Source organism: Schistocerca americana, chromosome X, assembly GCF_021461395.2.
Source record: "Schistocerca americana isolate TAMUIC-IGC-003095 chromosome X, iqSchAmer2.1, whole genome shotgun sequence".
Classification (NCBI taxonomy): domain Eukaryota; kingdom Metazoa; phylum Arthropoda; class Insecta; order Orthoptera; family Acrididae; genus Schistocerca; species Schistocerca americana.
This window is the reverse complement of record NC_060130.1, coordinates 728343247-728360102: the sequence shown is the minus strand read 5'-3', so window position 1 is coordinate 728360102 and position 16856 is coordinate 728343247. Positions and strand designations below refer to the sequence as shown.

The window sequence follows — 16856 nt, the reverse complement described above, 5'->3', positions numbered from 1 at the left end:
CCTGTTTCCTGATGCAAGCAAGGCTCCATGTACTAAAACACCCAAAGTACATTTGAGAGAGTAAAAGGGGGAAAAGGAATGGGGAACCACACCTAAAAAGAAAACGAATGGAATGAACAAAAAATGGGGAAACATACACCACAAGGAAAAGTACAAAAATATATTAAAACCATAGAGCAGATGGTCTGGGCTGGCAGAGCACAATAATAAAAGAGGATGAGCCAACCACACTGCAAAACATTAAAAAGGCCATCCCAAAAAGACTAGGCGAGATGAATACATGTAGGTAAAAGGCTAAATGCCCACCCTTAGTTGGTACAATAACCCCTCCCCCCCCCCCCCCCCCCCCCCGAATAAAACGTAAAACTAAATCTGCTGTTGAGGCATTGTCACCCAACACCGAAGGCAGGGTGCTGGGAAGGTTAAAAGTCCTCAGCAGAGGGGCTAAAACTGGGCAGTCCAGCAAGATGTCGATGACAGACATATGTGAGCCACAGTGACACTGAGGTGGGTCCTCACAATGGAGGAGGTAACCATGTGTTAGCCACATATGGCCAATGCAGAGCTGGCAGAAAACCCCAGAGTCCCTGCACGAGTCCAACATGGAGGACTTCCACACATTCGTAGTCTCCTTAATGGCAAGCAGTTTGTTGTGTGTACTGGTGTACTGAGACTATGACATTCTGTCTCCCAAATCTGAAAAACCTTGCAGCATAATAATGATCACAGGTCAGTTACGGGGATGCTGATCTCCAGAAGCGGTTTCCATGTAGCTCGTTTGGCCAGCTTGTTGGCAAGTTCATTTCCTGCGATTCCAACGTGGCCTGGGGTCCACACAAACACCACAGAACGACTGGACCGTTCTAGGGCATAAATGGACTCCTGAATGGTCACTACCAAAGGATGGTGGGGGTAGCACTGGTTAACAGCTTGTAGGCTGCCGAAGGAGACAGTACAGAGAAGAAACGACTCGCCGGGGTATGAGCGAATGCACTCAACAAGAGCACAAGAAATGGCCGCCAGCTCTGCAGTGAAAACACTGCAGCCATCTGGCAAGGAGTGCTGTTCAATATGTCCTCCACGAACATACGCGAAGCCAATGTGACCATCAGCCATCGAGCTGTCGGTGTAAACCTCTTCATGATCCCAGTACACCTGGGCCTCCGATGTGGAAAGTGAATTGCCATGGGTGGGAAAAGGAGACAGTAATTCACATGCTCAGGAGAACCACTAATGTGTGTAATGTAACTGGTGAGCAGTTATGCATGCCTAACCTTCAATGGAGGGACTCCGGCCTCCACCAGGAGGCTGGTGACCGGACTCGTCCTAAAAGCTCCCGTTGCCAGTTGAACGCCACAGTGGTGCACTGGGTTGAGTAAATGCAACACTGAGGGCGCCGCTGAACCATAAACCACACTCCCATAGCCAAGGTGGGATTGAACAAGGCCTCTGTACAGCTGCAGCAGCGTAGAGCGATCTGCACCCCCAGTTGGTGTTGCTCAGGCAGCGAAGGGCATTGAGGTGCTGCCAGCACTTCCGCTTCAGCTGACGAAGACGAGCAAAACCAGTCCTAACAATCGATATGTCTCCACTAGAGTGAGTGGATCGTCAGCGAGATAGAGTTCTGGTTCCAGATGAATGGTACGACGCCTACAGAAGTGCATGATACATGACTTCCAAATGAAAACTGGAAGCTCCCTGTGGGCGCCACTCAGTAACAATAGTACTGGAGGAGCAGTGTGAAATGCAGAAGTCGTCTGCATACAGAGAAGGCAAGACGGACGGCCCAACAGCTGCTTCTAGAATGTTAATGGTCACGAAAAATAGATATATACTCAATACAGAGCCCTGCGGGACCCCATTCTCCTGGATAGGGGGGGAACTATGGGAGGCACCAACTTGGAAATGGAAAATACGGAGCAATGGGAAATTTTGGATAAAAATCTAGAGCAGGCTGGAGACCCCACTCATATAATGTGACAAGGATATGATGATGTCAGCTCGTGTCGTAAGCTTTTCATAAATGAAAAAAGATGGCAACCAGGTGTTGGCATCTGGAAAAGGCTGTGCGTCATGGCAGACGCGAGGGAAACTGGATTATCAGTGGTAGAGTGACCCCGGCGGAAACCGCCCTAGCACGGCACACCAGAGGTTACTTTAACATCTGTAGACGTCTCTCCATTGAGAACAACATACTGTGTTCAGTTTGCTAAAAACTGTTCAATACAGGCTGGTCTGATATGCCGTAGGTTCTTACTTTGTTTATAAGGCGACAGTGCGGAACTGTATCGAACGCCTTCCGGAAGTCAAGGAAAATAGCATCTACCTGGGAGCCTGTATCTAATATTTTCTGGGTCTCATGAACAAATAAAGCAAGTTGGGTCTCACACGATCGCTGTTTCCAGAATCCGTGTTGATTCCTACGGAGTAGATTCTGGGTTTCCAGAAACGACATGATCCGCGAGCAAAAAACATGTTCTAAAATTCTACAACAGATCGACAACAGAGATATAGGTCTATAGTTTTGCACATATGCTCGACGATCCTTCATGAAGACTGGGACTACCTGTGCTCTTTTCCAATCATATAGGTCTATAGTTTTGCACATATGGTCGACGATCCTTCATGAAGACTGGGACTACCTGTGCTCTTTTCCAATCATTTGGAACCTTCCGTTCCTCTAGAGACTTGCGGTACACGGCTGTTAGAAGGGGGGCAAGTTCTTTCGCGTACTCTGTGTAGAATCGAATTGGTATCCCGTCAGGTCCAGTTGCTTTTCTATTCCTTGGACACTTATTTTGATGTCAGCCATTTTCTCGTTTGTGCGAGGATTTAGAGAAGGAACTGCAGTGCGGTCTTCCTCTGTGAAATAGCTTTGGAAAAAGGTGTTTAGTATTTCAGCTTTACGCGTATCATCCTCTATTTCAATGCCATCATCATCCCGGAGTGTCTGGATATGCTGTTTTGAGCCACTTACTGATTTAACGTAAGACCAGAACTTCCTAGGATTTTCTGTCAAGTCGGTACACAGAATTTTACTTTCGAATTTACTGAATGCTTCACGCATAGCCCTCCTTACACTAACTTTGACATTGTTTAGCATCTGTTTGTCTGAGAGGTTCTGGCTGCGTTCAAACTTGCAGTGAAGCTCTCTTTGCTTTCGCAATAGTTTCATAACTTTATTGTTGAACCACGGTGGTTTTTTCTCGTCCCTCACAATTTTACTCTGCACGTACCTGTCTAAAACGCATTTTACGATTGCCTTGAACTTTTTCCATAAACACTCAACATTGTCAGTGTCGGAACAGAAATTTTCATTTTGCTCTGTTAGATAGTATGAAATCTGCCTTCTATTACTCTTGCTAAACAGATAAACCTTCCTCCTTTTTTTATATTCCTATTTACTTCCATATTCAGTGATGCTGCAACGGCCTTATCATCAATGATTCCCTGTTCTGTGCTTACAGAGTCGAAAAGTTCGGGTCTGTTTGTTATCAATAGGTCCAAGATGTTATCTCCATGAGTCAGTTCTCTGTTTAATTGCTCGAGGTAATTTTCGGATAGTGCACTCGGTATAATGTCACTCGATGCTCTGTCCCTACCACCCGTCCTAAAAATCTGAGTGTCCCAGTCTATATCTGGTAAATCGAAATCTCCACCTAAGACAATAACATGTCGAGAAAATTTATGTGAAATGTATTCCAGATTTTCTCTCAGTTGTTCCGCCACTAATGCTCCTGAGTCGGGAGATCGGTAAAAGGAGCCAATTATTAACCTAGCTCGGTTGTTGAGTGTAACCTCCACCCATAATAATTCACAGGAACTTTCCACTTCTACTTCACTACAGGATAAACTACTACTAACAGCGACAAACACGCCAGCACCGGTTGCATGCAATCTATCCTTTCTAAACACCGTCTGTGACTTTGTAAATATTTCGGCAGAATTTGTATCTGGCTTCAACCAGCTTTCCGTAACTATAACGATTTCAGCTTTGGTGCTTTCTATCAGCACTTGAAGTTCCGGTACTTTACCAATGCAGCTTCGACAGTTTACAATTACAATACCGATTGCTGCTTGGTCCCCGCATGTCCTGACTTTGCCCTGCACCCTTTGAGGCTGTCGCCCTTTCTGTACTTGCCCGAGGCCATCTAACCTAAAAAACCGCGCAGTCCACGCCACACAACCCCTGCTACCCGTGTAGCCGCCTGCTGCGTGTAGTGGACTCCTGACCTATCCAGCGGAACCCGAAACCCCACCACCCTATGGCGCAAGTCGAGGAATCTGCAGCCCACACATTCGCAGAACTGTCTCAGCTTCTGATTCAGACCCTCCACTCGGCTCTGTACCAAAGGCCTGCAGTCAGTCCTGTCGACAATGCTGCAGATGGTGAGCTCTGCTTTCATCCCGCTAGCGCGACTGGCAGTCTTCATCAAATCAGATAGACGCCAGAAGCCAGAGAGGATTTCCTCTGATCCATAGTGACACACATCATTGGTGCCGACATGATCGACCACCTGCAGATGGGTGCACCCTGTACCCTTCATGGCATCTGGAAGGACCCTTTCCACATCTGGAATGACTCCCCCCGGTATGCACACGGAGTGCACATTGGTGTTCTTCCCCTCTCTTGCTGCCATATCCCTAAGGGGCCCCATTACACACCTGACGTTGGAGCTCCCAACTACCAGTAAGCCCACCCTCCGTGACCACCTGGGTCTTGCAGACTGAGGGGAAATCTGGAACAGGACAAGCAGCCATGTCCGGCCGAAGCCTGAAACCGGTTCATCAGACAAACTGGAGAGGCCTTCCGTTCAGCCCTCCGGAATGTCTTTCGCCCCCTGCCACACCTCAAGACCACCTCCCACTCTACCACGGGTGAGGGGTCAGCCTCAATGTGGGCAGTATCCCGGGCAGCCACAGCCATAGTCCGATTGGGGGATGCATGGGATGAGCTGGCCGTCCCCGACAAACCCCCATCCGGACCCCCCATAGTGATGCCCATTGGCAACAGCCTCAAGCTGTCTGACCGAAGCCAACGCTGCCAGAAGCTGGGAGCGAAGGGATGCCAACTCAGCCCGCATCCGAACACAGCAGTTGCAGTCCCTATCCTTGCTAAAAGCAGTTGTGTAAAGAACGTCTGAACTAATCTACAGAGAGCACAAACAATTTGCCACAAAATTTAAACAGTTATTAAAATACAAGATTGCCCAGTAAATGCAGTAATGCTGTTACCTGTGCACTGCTGTCACACTGCTCGGCGGCGGAAGGAGACTACGCGATTTTTCACTATTCAGGTACTAAAACGCGATGCTAAAACTCTCAAATACTATAATACGCATGAAATTTATTAATTAAACAATGGAAGTACCCAAAAACACGCAAAGAAATTAAGAATTAAACTATGTAACAAATAAGTGAGCTAAGGGTATACGACTTGCTGCTGGCAGTTGCTTATCCAACAGCGGCAGGGAGCACACTGTTTCCAGTCATAAGGCAAGAATCAGTAAGTAGGAGACACACAATAAAAATGAGAAGAATAGGGGCTTCTTAAGCAGTGTAAAACACACAAAATGTAATAGATGCTGCACAATAGCCTTATGTCTTGTGTACTTTGAGTAGGTACTTGCTAGTATTTCTTAAAAATGAGATGCTTATTTCAAGATCATCCATTTGTGAGTTTGTGTTAATGTCAAATGATGGTGCAGTAGGATCTGCGCGCATAAACATGTCTCTTGTATATTGTTTCAGCAACTGGTTGGTCCACAAGATACTGGATGGAAGGTTCTGAACCATACACTGCGATTTTCTGGGACATCTTGGGGGATTACTTCAAGTTTCACATAAAGTACTTCTCATAGATTCTGTGGTTTCTATAAAGTTTTCACTGTTGGTTTGCCAAAAATTTATTCTGCAGCAAAAGTGACGATCGCTATTCTCTCAATATTCTCCAAATGGCACCCTCACACCAAAGTAAATATACATTGTCTTATTACATTACTTGGTACCTATTTGCTTAGACTGTGATTTCCGCTTTGGTGATAACTCTTCTATGTCCACCACATTTGAACAAAATGACCCCAATTAAACTCTTTGTAAAATGTCAGCAATATTTTATAGCAAAGCCTTCTTGATATATTATAGACCCCCCCCCCCCATGAACTATGCCACAGGTGGAGTGGCTCACATGCCTCAGTGATACAGATAGTTATACCACAGGTGACACCACAATGGAGGGATGTCTGTTTAGGGGCCACACAAATGAGCGGTTCCAGAAGAGAGGCAGTAACTTTTTCAGTAACTGCAGGGTAACACTCAGGATGATTAACAGATTTGGCGTTGTAACATCAACCAAAGCAGCCTTGCAGTGCTGGTACTGCAAATGGCTGAAAGCACAGGGGAAAATACAGTTGTAATTTTTCACAAGGGCGTGCAGGTCTACTGTAGTTAAATGATGATGGCATCCTCTTGGGTAAAACAGTCCGGAGTCCCCCATTTTGATATCCTGGTGGGGACTCAGGAGAATTTAATCAGGAGAAACAAACTTGTATTCCATACATCAGAGCATGGATCCCTTAATCGAGCAGGTAGGTTAGAAAATTTAAACAGGGAAATGGATAGGCTGAAGTTAGACATGGTGGGCATTTGTGAAGTTTGGCAGCAGGCGGGAAAGGACTTCTCATCATGTGAATACAGAGTTACAAATACAAAATCAAATAGGGGTAATGCAGGAGTATGTTTAATAATGAATAAGAAAATGTAAATGTGGGTAAGCTACTATGAACAGCATAATGAACATATTTTAGTAGATTATAGTAGCCAAGATACACACTAAGCCCACATCCGATAGTGGAAAAAGGAAGAGAAGGAACAATGGGTGAATATGAACTTGGTGGAAAGGAATGAAAGAGGAAGTCTCCTGGCAGAATTTTGCACAGAGCATAATTTAATCATAACCAATGCTTGGTTTAAGGATCATGAAAGCAAGTTGTATTTGTGAAAGAGATGTGGAGATACTGGAAGGTTTCAGACTGATTATGTAATTGCAAGACAGAGGTTTCAGAACCATATATTAAACTGCAAGATGTTTTCCGAGGCAGATGTGGACTCTGATCACAATTTATAGGTTCTGAACTGTAGATTAAAACTAATGAAATTGCAAAAAGGTAGGAAATTAAGGAGATGGGACCTGGAAAATTTGAAAGAACCAGATGATGTTGAAAGTTTTACAGGGAACATTAGGCAACAGATTATTCAAACGGGGCCAAGGAACACAGTAGAAGATAAATGGGTAGCTTTGAGAGATGAAACAATCAAGGTAGCAGAGGATCAAATGGGAAAAAAGATAAGGCCTTGTAAAAAATCATTGAATAACACAATATACATTAAATCTAATTGATGAAAGAAGAAAATATAAAAATTCAGCAAATGAAGCAGGTGAAAGGGAATATGAATGTCTAAAAATGAGACTGACAGGAAGTGCAAAATAGCTGAGCAAGAATGGCTAGAGGACACATTTAAGGATTTAGAAGCATATTTTATCGCGGAAAAGATACATACTGCTTACAGCAAAATTAAAGAGGCCTTTGGAGAACAGAGAAGTAGTTGTGTGAAAATCAAGAGCTCAGATGGAGAATCAATAGTACACAAAGAAGGGGAAGATGAAAGGTGGAAGTAGTATATAGAGGGTCTATACAATGAAAATGAACTTTAACGGAATATTATAGAAAGGGAAGAGGAGATATGGAATAGCACAACACCTGTCTGATAGAAATTCATCTGTTGGGGGCAGCAGTAGTGTCATGGAGGGACGTCGGCAGAGAGCCTGTAGTATGAAATCTCAAAGCAATTTCTGTCTCGTCGTCAATGTGAGGATGCAAGGGGTACAATAATCTATCTACATCTACATCCATACTCCGCAAGCCACCTGACGGTGTGTGGCAGAGGGTACCTTGAGTACCTCTATCGGTTCTCCCTTCTATTCCAGTCTCGTATTGTCCGTGAGGGGGGGGGGGGGGGGGGGGAGGAATACAGGGAGTGAAAGGCTATTTACAACTTGTACAGAAACCAGACGGCTGTTATAAGAGTCAAGGGGCATGAAAGGTTGGTTGGTTTTGGTGTATGATGGGGGCTAAACACCGAGGTCATCAGTCCCCAGTTCCAAACAGACATACATGTAAAAGGTCTATACAGTAAAAGCATAACCTCTGCACCCAGAGGGAGGGAACACCAAGGGGTACAGAGCTAAAATGAACACCGCAGTAACACAAAATAGAGGTCACTTAAAAGGAGCAGAGGAAATAGTTGACTAGAGTAAAACAGACTATAGTGGTTGATGGATCAGGTAAAAGGTCAACCTCTCAACCACAAATGAAGAACCTCCAGCTGGAAAGCATTGATATAGGTACCAACACAACTTGTTACCATAAAAGACACTATTTTTGTATCCACGTTACAATTAAAAGTCGCTGGAGTTGGTGTAGTCTGAGAAATCATGCGAGAGCACCCACACTAGAGCGAGTGATAAAACCCAGCTGCACAGATAAAACGTTAAACCTAGGATTAAAGGAAGTGCAGCTGGTAAATTAAAGGACTGCCACAAGGGGGCTACAAGGGGGCAGTCCATCAGAAGATGGACCACAGTCAGCCCTGCATAACAGCGACACTTGGGCAGGAGATAGCTGTGGGTCAACCGCATATGTCCAATTTGGAGATGGCAGAGAACAACTGAGTCCCCACGCTTGCCCCACAAGGATGAGTTACATACGGCCGTGGACGACTTGATCATGCGGAGCTTATTTGGCGTGTTCAAGACAGACCATTCAGAGCTCCAGACATCGCGGACCTTGCGATGTAGGGCTGACCGGAGGTCGCTTATCATGAGACCAAGCTCCACAGATGGCGAAGTGGTGGCCTGCTTGGCCAACCGATCGACATGTTTGTTTCCTGGAATACCAATGTGGCCCAGGGTCTACACAAACGTCGCTGAATGACCACACTCGGCGAGAGCAAAAACAGCACAAAAAGGTCCCGAGAAAAACACTGGTTGAGTGCTTGCAATCCACTCGGAGTCACTGCATATGACAAATGACTCCCCAGAGCAGGAGGAAAGGTGAACGAGTGCATGATAAAAAGCAACCAGCTCCGCAGTGAAAACACTGATCCCACAAGGCAGGGAATGCTGCTCAACGTAGTCGCCGTGGATGGAAGCAAACCCAGTGTGTCCATCGACCAAAGAACCATCGATGTATAGACTCCATCTGCATCGCGAAACGAAGCAAGAAGAGCCAGGAATTGTTTGACAAAGACTGGCAGGTGGAATGGAGGACTTGGAGTCTCAGGACTAATCCAAACAAAGCCGCAAGTGAAGGGGGGACCAAGGAGGGGTAGAAGAAGAGGGCCAGAAGGATGGAGGAAGGGGAAGGGACTCAAGTGACGAGAGAAGGGAACGAACGCAGATTGCGATCGGGAGACCCGACCTAGGCCGCCGTCGTGGGGAGGGAAGTGGAGAAGATGGAAAAAGGAGCCTGCGGTTTGGGTGCTTGGACGAGGCATGGACGCGGGCGATGTATGACGCAAGCAACTGTTGGCGGCGGAATCGTAGAGGAAGGATTCCAGCTTCTACTAGAAGACTAGTCACCGGACTAGTGCGGAAGGCACCTGTCGCCAGTCTGACGCCACAATGGAGAATCGGGTCGAGGATCTGCAATGTTCAAGGTGCTGCTGAGTCATACACCACACTCCCGTAGTTGAGACAGGACTGGACTAAGATCTTATAGAGGTGTAGGAGGGTTATTCGTGCAGCCCCCCAAACGGTGTGGCTGAGGCAGCGAAGGATGTTGAGGTGCCGCCAGAACCATTGTTTAAGCTCGCGAAGATAAGGTGTCCAAATGAGCTGAGCATCAAACAGCATGCCAAGGAAGCGATGCGTCTCTTCAATACGAAAGAGTTCATTGACAAGGTAGAACTCTGGATGGAGGTGGACCGTGCGACGACAACAGAAATGCATCATTCGGGTCTTGGAGGCTGAGAACTGGAAATCATGGTTGGATGCCCAAAAATGTGCCTTACGGATAGCTCCCTGCAGTCGCCTTTCAGCGACACTGATGCTTGAGGAACTGTAATAAAGACAAAAGTCAGTCATCGGCATATAGAGAGGAACAGACCGATGAGCCCACCGCAGCCGCAACACCATTAATCGCCACCAAAAAGAGGGGAACACTGAGAACCAAGCCCTGAATATGAGCAGAGCTAAAATATGTGCCAACTCGAACCCAAAAGGAGCGATTGGAGAGGAAATTCAGTAGAAAAATTTGAAGTGGACCCCGTAAGCCCCATTCATGCAGCGTAGCAAGGATATGATGGCACCAGGTGGTATCATACGCCTTCCGAAAATCAAAGAAAACAGCAACTAGATGTTCTCGCCGAGTAAAAGCTGTACGAGACTAAATTGTCAATCAATCGCTGAGCGGCCCTGACGGCAGCCCCCTTGTTGCTGGGTTAGGAGGCCCCAAGCTTCGAGGAACCACATGAGCTGCCGACTCACCAGAAGTTTGCACATAACGTTGGTAAGGCTGATAGGGCGATAGCTATCAACCACCAGCGGATCTGCACCAGGTTTCAGCACCGGGATGGTAACAATATCCTGCCAACGAGTTGGGAAAACTCCCTCCGTCCAGATGCGGTTAAACAGGGCGAGTAATTCACCCTGACAGTGCGCCAAGAGATGGCGAAGAAACTGGTTGTGAATTCGGTCTGGACCTGGAGAGGTATCGGGGCAAGCTGTAAGGGCACTTTGGAACTCCCATTCACTAAACGGGGCGCTGTATCATTCCCAAAGGTGCATGCGAAACGACAACTGCATACACTCAGCCTGCTCCTTAATGGTGCAGAATTCTGTGCTGTAGCCTGCTGCCGCGAAAATACGAGCGAAGTACTCTGCCAGATGTTCGGTGATGGCGATTGGGTCAGTACAAAGTGTACCCCGAAGAGAAAGGCAAGGGACAGACGCATGAGGGCGAAAGCCAAAAATGCGCTGAACCTGAGATGGGGAGATGCGAGAACCTATGGTGGTAACATACCGTTCCCAGCAGTCCTGTTTGCTCCGACGGATTAACCGCCGAGGCTGGGCCCGCAGCCGTTTAAAGGTAACCAGATTCTCTAGGGAAGGATGACGCCGGTGTCGTTGCAGGGCTCGCCGGCGGTCCCGGATAGCTTCTGCAATCTCTGGTGTCCACCAAGGGACTGACTTACTCCTTAGGGTACTTGAAGAGCAGGGGACAGTTGCCTCAGCAGCAGAAACAATGGCCATAGTGACCTCGTCCACTGCCAAATCAATGTCACCAGGAAGCGGAGCAATGGCCATAGTAGCTGAGGTGTAGGCTGCCCAATCAGCTCCACGAAGAGACCATCGTGGCAGCTGGTCAGGGGTTTGGGATTGAAGAAGAGAAACCAGGATAGGAAAGTGGTCGCTACCACAGAGGTCGTCCTGGAACCTCCAACTGAGGTATGGAAGAAGACCTGGGCTACTAAGAGAGAGGTCAATAGCCGAGTATGTGCCATGAGTCAAGCTAAAATATGTGGGAGCACCAGTGTTAAGGAGGCAAATATCCTGCTGTACCAGGAGAGCCTCAATGTCCCTACCCTGGCCCAAGATCTGAGCCCCACCCCATAAAGGGTGGTGGGCATTAAAGTCCCCCAAAAGGAGGAATGGCAGGGGGAGCTGGGCAAACAAGGCAGCTGGGTCGGCAAGAGGGACAACTTCATCTGGGGGAAGGTAGAGGGAACAGATGGTAAGCTCCATTCCTGCCTGGATTCTAACAGCCACAGCCTCGAGAGCTGTGTGAAGTGTCACTGGGGCACTAGGAACAGTGGCAAGAACATAATCACAGACACCGCCAGACACCCTGTCATATTCTATGTGGTTCTTATAGTAGCCCCGGTAGCCACAGAGGGAGGAGGTCCGCTGAACAGGAAACCAGGTTTTCTGTAGGGCCAGACAAGTGGCAGGGAAGCAGCACAAAAGCTGTTTCAACTCAGCGAGGTGGTGGAAAAAACCACAGCAATTCCATTGAAGGATAATGGTATCTGACTGTGAAGAGATGAAAGAACCTGGGGGGGGGGGGGGGGGGGAGATAGGTTAAGCCTTAGAAGCGCTCGCCGCCTGATCAACTTCCATAGGAGCTGCGGGTCGAGTAACATCTATATCCTGAGGGTATGCTAGATGCTCCACATCATCTTCAGGTGCAGTGGTGAACTCCTTTTCTGTCTCTATGGCCTTCTCTTTTTGCTTTTTCTTCTTTTTGGTAGGGTCCCGTTTGTCCTTCGGTTTATCAGGCTGGATGGGCTTTTCCGACCCAGTCTCATGGACCGAGGAAGACCTGGAAGCCCCACAGCCCTCAGGTGGTGGCTTTTTCAGCCACTGGCTGACATCTGGAGGGGCAGTAACCATGGAAGGGAGGGCACCAAGCGTACCCTTCCATGCAAGGGGAGCCGGAGGAGGCGGGCACTTTTCTGGTGCAGAGGTGGGGACTGAAGTCCCCAAACAAGGAGGTGTTGTTACTCCCGATGTTGATAACAGGGGAGCAACGGAAGAGGGTGTTCCCCCAACCACCTGGGGGGCAGGAATAGATGGCCGGGCTGGATGGCCCATAAGAAGTGCCTGAGCTTGGGGGCTTGTTGCCAGGGACGGCGACATCGAAGCTGCTGCAGCAAACGTCGATGAAATGCGCACAGGGTGAAGTCAGTCGTACTTGCGTTTAGCATCTGTATAAGTGGGCCTGTCCAAGGTCTTATACTCCATAATCTTCTGTTCAGTTTGATAAACCGAGCAGTTGATGAGCAAGGTGTTTCTGTCCGCAGTAGACACAAACAGGGGGCAACGAACACGAGACGTTGGGGTGGGAGGAACGTCCACAATTCCGACAGGTAGGGTTGGCATCACATCTCTATGACATAAGCACAAACCTCCAGCACTTGAAGCAGCACATGGGAGGAGGGACGTAAGGCTTAACATCACATTGATATATCACCACCTTGACCTTCTCGGGCAAGGTGTCTCCATCGAAAGCCAAGAAGAAGGCTCCGGTGGCGACCCTACTATTTTTAGGTCCCATGAAGACACGTCATACAAAGTGGACACTGCGGCATTCCAGATTTGCAGGAAGCTCGTCGTCAGACTACAACAACAGGTCTCGATGAAAAATAAGTCCCTGAACCATATTGAGGCTCTTATCAGGTGTAATGGAGACTGCAACATCACCGAGCTTGTCACAAGCAAACAATGCCCGTAACTGTGATGGGGATGCTGTCTGTATGAGGACTGCTCCAGCTCAAAAATGACAGACCCTCAACTTCTCCGAACTTGTTCTCTAAATTTTCCACAAAAAACTGAGGCTTTGTGTTCAGAAATGAGTCCCCATCTGTTCGGCTGCAAACCAGAAATCGAGGAGAATACGTCTCACCAGGTAAATTAGACCGCCGTTCCTCCCCCGGTGTGGACAGAGAAGGGAACGATTGGGGGTCATACTGTAAAGCATTGAACTTTCCTTTCTTAGAGACTCGTGCTTGCCCACTGTTCGTATTTCATTTCATGGTGGTCCCACGAGCAGCTAGGGGAAGGAATGTCCACCCAGACAGGGTGGGGGGGAGGGGGGGCGGCAGGTTCCCCAGAGGTCGTCCGCTAGCAACTGTTCTACCTCAACAGCCATGCGTCTCCTCGGCGCGCAACCACCTTGAGATTGAGGTTTTTTTTATAGAGGTTTATACCATCCTCGCGATCCAGACAGTTAAGCCAAGATCCCCGGGCTCTGTACCATACAATGTTCCACTGTCACGCCTTACGGTGGTTGTTGAAGCATGCTGAGAGCTTACGGTATTGAGAACGGGTGGGTCCTTCCAGTCCCCAGTTCAGGGACCCCGGGGTCGCCAAGCCCGTATCCAGCAACTAAATGCTGAGCCCCTTGAGGGGGCTGTGAAAGGAAAGCAGTGGTTGAGAAGGGAGTGAGACAGGGCTGTAGCCTATCCCCAATGTTATTCAATACCTACATTGAGCAAGAATAAAGGAGATCAAAGAAAATTGGAGTAGGAATTCAAGTTCAGGGAGAAAAGATAAAAACTTCGGACGTTTGCTGATGACATTGTTATTCTATCAGAGACAACAAAGGATCGGGAAGAGCAGTTGAACAGAATGGACATCAAATTGAAAGGAGGATATAAGATGAACTTCAACAAAAACAAAACAAGGATAATTGAGTGTACTCAAATTATATCTGGTGATGCTGAGGGAATTAGATTAGGAAACGAGACACTAAAATTAGTGAATGAGTTTTGCCATTTAGGCAGCAAAATAACTGGTGATGGCAAAGGTAAATTGGATGTAAAATGTAGACTGACAATGACACAAAAAGCATTTCTGACTAAGAAAAATTGTTAACATTGAGTATAGGAAGTCTTTTCTGAAGGTATTTGTGTGGAGTGTAGCCATGTATGGAAGTGAAACATGGACGACAAACAGTTTTGACTAGATAAGAGTTGAGGCTTTTGAGATGTGGTGCTAAAGAAGAATGTTGAATATTTGATGGGTAGTTTGCACAACTAATGAGGAGGTACTGAATATAATTGCAGAGAGAGAAAATTTGTGGCACAACTTCATCAAAAGGAGAGATCGATTGATAGAACATATTCAGAGACATCAAGGGATTAGCAGTTTAGTACTGGAGAGAAAAGCAGATGGTTAAAATCATAGGAGGAGACCAAGAGCTGAATATGGTAAGCACATTCAAAAGGATGCGGATTGCAGTAGTTATTCAAAGACGAAAAGGCTTGCACAGGGTAGAATAGCACAGAGAGCTGCATCAAACCAGTCTTCAGATTGAAGACAACAGCAACATGACTATAATAGCAGTTTGGTTGTTATTTGCTGTCTCTTGGAAGTCTGTAGCTTAGAGCTCAAAACATTTCTCACTCATCTGTTTAAGTCCATGGTCAAATTTACATTTCTGCTTGTTCCTATCAATGTCTACCCTCCTGGAAAATTCCAAGCTGTCTTTCTGGTAATAAATGATGAGGCAAGACATTATGACCACCTGCTTGACAGCATGTTGGTCCACGTCTGGAATGCAATACAGGCACTATTCGGCATGTCATCTATTTGAAAAGTCCTTGGCAGTTTTCTGGAGTTATATGTGACATTAAATACCTATACACAAGTCACATAGTTTCCACAAATTCTGGGCCAATGGTTTGTTGTCTCAGAGGTGGTGCTCGATAGAGTCACACGTGTTCTATCGGGTTCAGATCAGGAAAAGTAAGTCCCAACACATCAACATAATTTCACTGTCATCTTCCACAAACTATTACAGCACCATTCTGGTCTTGTGGCATGGCCAGTTATGCTGCTAGATGATGCTATCACAGTTGAAAATGATGTTGAGCATGAGGGAATGCAGACTTGGGACTTACTTTTCCTGATCTGAACCCGATAGAACACGTGTGACTCTATCGAGCACCACCTCTGAGACAACAAACCATTGGCCCAGAATTTGTGGAAACTATGTGACTTGTGTATAGGTATTTAATGTCACATATAACTCCAGAAAACTGCCAAGGACTTTTCAAATAGATGACATGCTGAATAGTGCCTCAATACATTCACATAGTTCATAGCTATCATCACGCATTCAGTTAGTAGTAACACACAAGCCTGGATGAATATCCTCCACAGTATAATACTGCTTCCATCAGCATACAACTTCAACCTATTGTGACACGAAATACGATTACCTGATCAGGTGACACATTCCATTGATACACAATCCAATCTCAATGATCCAGTGCCACTGCATTTCTTAGCTGACAATGCCCTATGGTCAACATGGAACACACAGCATCCCTATATCTGCTGTGGTGCCTCATGTTCAACAATGTGTGCTGAACGATATGCTCTGAAACAATTGTGCCCACACCAGCATTTTACTCTGTCAACAAATCTGTCACAGATTGTCACTTATCCTGCATTACACTGCAGGAACACCTCTTACCACATTCTGTGATGAGGTGTGGACATCCATTCACCTCGTCGTTTACTCAAGATTTCTTTGTCCTTCAAGAACTTTCCACTGATCAAGACAGTAGCACATGAACTGTATTACCATTTCCATGATGCTCTTCTTCAGGTGCCAGGCCATAACAATCTACCCTTTGTCAGTGTCACTAATGTTGGTGAATTTCTTCAAGTACGAAACATATTGTTGCTAGAATGATTTCCCATTCATCTCTGCTCCATTCATCAACTTTCCTTACAATGTTATGTGCTCACAATACCACCAGATGGCATTCCCTCTCTTCGGGGGCCGTGGTCACAAGGTCTTATACTGAAAATGTCTTCACTTTCTACTACAGACTTCAGCCAACTTTCAGTTCCTCATATTACGGAAGGGAAGAGAGTTCTAATACCTTACACAGAGGTTTGTAATATTCTCTTTCTCCACATTTAATCTGTGATACACATAATTACTTTCTGAAATAAATGTCATCTCTGAACTGATAACAAAATATCCATGACTTTCATAAATCATTCTCGGCAACTACCTTTCCCCAGCCCTGCCCACTTATTACTTTAATGTTAATTTACTGTAAAAACTTGAAAATATTATCATTATTAAGTATGTTAAATATTATCCACTTAATGTAATGATACATTCCAACGTAATGTGGCAATGTTACAGAGTTCCGATGGAATAAAAATAATGAATCAAAATAAGTTAAAATAACCAAACATGACCACAACACCATTATAAACCTAATTTCACATAACACTAACTTAAAAATAAATTTATACTATACTCTGACACACT

General features: G+C 46.3%; 1 protein-coding gene across 2 annotated transcripts in view; it reads right to left on the bottom strand.

The window, feature by feature from the left end:
• The window catches only part of LOC124556848, a 332788-nt gene that overhangs the window by 303230 nt on the left and 12702 nt on the right, over positions 1-16856 (bottom strand). The gene's annotated exons all lie outside the window — the stretch shown is intronic.